This window comes from Cynara cardunculus, unplaced genomic scaffold, assembly GCF_001531365.2.
Source record: "Cynara cardunculus var. scolymus isolate 2C unplaced genomic scaffold, CcrdV1 Un_Scaffold_2114, whole genome shotgun sequence".
Lineage (NCBI taxonomy): Eukaryota > Viridiplantae > Streptophyta > Magnoliopsida > Asterales > Asteraceae > Cynara > Cynara cardunculus.
Window position 1 is genome coordinate 29,582 of NW_020200983.1, and position 4,253 is coordinate 33,834.

A 4,253-nucleotide genomic window follows, 5' to 3' on the forward strand; every position below is an offset into this window, starting at 1 on the left:
AGGGCACTGGTTCCAAAGACTTGTGATCCAGAGGCTCTGGTTGCATTAAAGGTGAAAATTTTAAGTGTAAAGCAAGGGGAAAAGATAAATGCGGTGACCAAGTGGGACTAGAGGGGCTCTGGTCCTTAAGACTTCAAATCTAGAGGCTCTGGTCTATAGAACCATAGGCTCTAGTTGAGATAGGGTACTTGGTGTATAGAACAAAAAACCTTCTTCGAACCAGAGGAGCTCTAGTTCCAAAAAATAAAAATGATATGCCAAATATAAGACAAGTGTGCTGATCCTTGATAAGCATGGTTTATTACATGCTTAAAGTACCCATTTCCTTTGTTTAATAGGTATATTTTCCTAGTTTATCCCAACCTTGAGTCATTTTTACTTCCTTATTTTCCATTTATTATGTTTGGAGCTAAATATGGTGATGGATTTGTTTTTACAACAACTTGGGGGTAGATGACAATTTTTGACTCACAAATACTGCACTATGATGCTGCAGCATTCCAACAACATTGACCTGATGTGGTTCGGCTTTTTGGAGAAGTGCTTAATAGTTCAGCCATTGTCAAGAAGGAAGTCTTAGCAGAAGGAACCGTCATTTTTGCCCTAAAACAGCTGTTGAAAAGGACATGAGAAGACTTTTTGGGATGACTTTTTGGGTGCCTCTTTTGAATCATCCCCTGGACATTTGATCCTTCATCTTTTGTTCAAAAAACTCTCTCAAACTCTTAGTAATTTTACATTTATGCAAGCTTTTAAGTTTTTATTTAAATATTGTTCTTCGTCTTGAGGTGCTGTAGCTTTATCAGTCTTTTATTTATTTACTTTTAATGTCATTTACTTTCCGTTTTTACTTTCAGTCATTTATATTCAGTTATTTACATTCATGTCTTTATTTTATGTCATTTATTTTTGTCATTTACTTTCTGTAATGAGTAGCTAATTCCATTAGCTCGGGTGTAGGTTAAAGGGTGAAATGTTAAACCGAATGAAAGTGGACGTTGTTTCGCAATAACAATGTTCCACTATTTCATTGAAGTTTTATAAAACCAAGCACACTTCTTGACGAGTTGATCACTTTGAAAGTGTTAAAGTGCCATGGACTTAGAGATAAGCCATTGATAAGAACGTCAGCTTGAATGATATGAGAGGCAGACTTGAGATAGTTACCGACAATGAGACTTGTCATTTATGTTTTTCAAACTTAACTCCCGACGGGTTGGTCACTCTCTAAATGTGTCAAAGTGTGATAAATTCAGAGATGAACTATCTTGAACATGCCAACTTCAATGATATGAGAATCGGCTCGAAAGAGTGATTTTTAACAAAAAGATTTGTTTAGCCATATATCTTGAAGACTTCTTCTTGCTACTATCCCTGGTCTGAACACCACATATAGATATGGGTGCTAAGCTACAATATAGTGCCAAGGTGAAGTCCGAGAGGAATACCTTCAAGATAGATGGTGGAACTAGTTCTTCTACAGCTTTGTCTGCTGGATTTTGTGTTTACGTTTCACCCCAAATCTTACACCCGTGCTACCTTTATTATTTTGTTATATTTATCATTGTTAACTCAGAATCAAACTGAAGTCTTCATTTTCGTCATCTGAAATCTTTTCTTTTATTGGACTCTCATTAGACTTTTGCTACAATCTCCATGGACGATAATCCGGTACTTGTACCACTTTATTACTTGGAAATACGATATTGAGCCATATTGTATACTTGATTTGTGGCCCAATTTTATTAGTCTAAAGATGTAAGAAACACCCGACCAAGTTTTTGGCGCCGCTGCCGGGACTGGCAAGCTAAAAGTTTTCTTTTGAGTAAAGTAAAAGATTTGATTTTTCTAGTACCGTTTTAATCATCTTGAAAGTGGTGTATGCCAAGAACACATCGCGGGAAATTTTTTGAATTTGATCCAGATATTGAGAGAACGTTTCACCATAGAAGGAGGGCTCAAAGAGCATTTCAGGCTCTACTCCCTCCCAACATGGAGTTACCTCCTCCCATCATTCCGGAAATACCACATTTGGAAAACCAACCGCCAGTTTTTGGGCAAATACCACCGTTCCCGAATTTTCAACAAGGACACCCACATAATGATAATGATAATAGTTTGGACACAGAATCGGACCATAATGAGCAACAAAGGGCACAGACTCCGAACATCATTAATCTGGCAAATTCCAAAAGTGGAAGGATCATGGATTATGCTATCCCGGATTTTGAGCAATTAAATTCTGGGATAGTTAGACCATATATGACCGCTCTCCATTTTGAACTAAAATCGATAATGTCTCACATGTTGCAAACTAATGGCCAATTTACTGGACTGCCCTCAGAAGACCCACATTCTCACTTAAAGTCTTTTATGGAAATCACAGATGCCTTCCTGATCCCAGGAGTGTCCAATGACGCTCTCAGACTTACTTTATTTTCGTTTTCATTAAGGGATCGGGCAAAAGCATGGTTTAATTCTTTAACACCGGGATCTGTGCCGTCATGGAGTAACATGGCGAAAAAAATTTTGCAAAAAAATTTTCCACAAACAAGGAACGCTAAGTCCAGAAACGAAATCTGTCTTTTTAAACAACTAGATGATGAAGTTGTTCCTGACGCGTGGGAAAGGTTTAAAGAGCTGTTGAAGAAATGCCCACACCATGGCATTCCGTACTGCATTCAACTTGAGACGTTTTACAATGGATTAAGTCCCATGCCAAAACAAATGCTCGACACGACTGCAGGCAGAGCCTTTACGGCCAGTACCTATAATGAGGGATATGAGATCCTAGAAATGATATCAGCAAACAATGGGCATTGGGCTGACCCACGTGCCCAGCCACAGAAAAAGACTGCTGAAATACATGAGGTGGATGCATATACTGCATTAACAGCTCAGCTCACCTTCATGACCAATTTATTGAAAAATTTAACTTCTGGTGAGGGACTACAGCAAGCTGCTAACGCATCTGTTCTGTGGAGTCCATATAACACTGATCAATCTTCATATCTTCACAACAATAATGGCAGATCTGGATTTATCATTAAGAACACAATATGAACTTTGAGAGGAAAAGTCAAAGCATTCAAACTCAGTCAAACCTCTATTATACGTATCATTACAAATAAGCTATCCTCTTACTAATTACAAAGACCATCTTCTATTTATATGGTCAAACTAACTAAACATAGTCAAAGTCAAACTTCTATAAGAAAGTCAAACACGCTGACTTTTACAATTATAGACTATATTTAAACTTTCAAGACGAATACAATTAATAATGATTTTTCAGTCCCAACATTCTCCCACTTTGTATTCAGACTTGAAAGAAAATTCTGCACTTTGAGTCCTTGTTAGAACTTTGAAACATTATGCACAATATGTCTTCTTCAAATGAAATCTTCAACTTGTAATCCTCAAGCGATCAACTGTTGAGAAAGATCTTCTAGCATTCTCCCCCTAGAATGTAGAATCACGGTGATCTTCTCTTTTGACAATGTAGAACAGAAACAATCTTCAGAAACACTGTATAAGATGTGATCTTCGAAGGATCTTTCAGTAAACTTTTGTTAAGATGATCTTCACATTCAACATCTCTCAGTCAATGTAGGACACAAATAATCTTTCTGTAATGATCTTCAGTCGCACTTCTTCTTTTGAGTCTTTTGCCATTTTCGAAGTTACTCCCCCTTGATCTTTGCATCAGATTCCCTTTAACAATGTTTGGAAATGAATATTTCATTCATTATTACATATACTCCCCCAAATGATGAAATGAGAATCATTCCATCATACAAAATCGTCAGATCATGAAACTGTAAGTAGATCTTTGCATATCGACTTATTTAATCTTTTCAGATTAAGGGAATGGGAAGATAACAACCAATTTCAACGTATGAAATTGTTTTCAATCTTTATAAAAAGATTGGCCTGTGAGTATAACAGATATACTCAGTACAACGGATGTACTGTATATATGAGACTTTTTTATGTTCATCTCACCAGGTCTTCCATTCAATCATTGATAGCTAAAAAAAATAGCTTATCTATGAATGTTTTGGCAAATTAACATATACAATGCTAAATTTGTGTAGTGTAAAGGAATAAAGCAATTAATGCTTCTGTTTAGGCTCAAAAGGATAAACCGTGTGGACTACATAAATTTATCAGACTCAATATGTGATCAAAAAGACTTGAAGGGGGGACATATATCCTTCTGATTTCAATATCAACTTTCTCCAAATGAGAAA

At 36.5% G+C, this 4,253-nt stretch overlaps 1 non-coding gene across 1 annotated transcript; it reads right to left on the bottom strand.

Annotated features, from left to right (window-relative positions):
• Window positions 1-2,562: 2,562 nt before the first annotated feature.
• LOC112502877 lies at window positions 2,563-2,669 on the bottom strand. The gene has a single exon (XR_003067780.1). It is a non-coding gene; the product is annotated as a small nucleolar RNA R71 (small nucleolar RNA).
• Window positions 2,670-4,253: the final 1,584 nt, after the last annotated feature.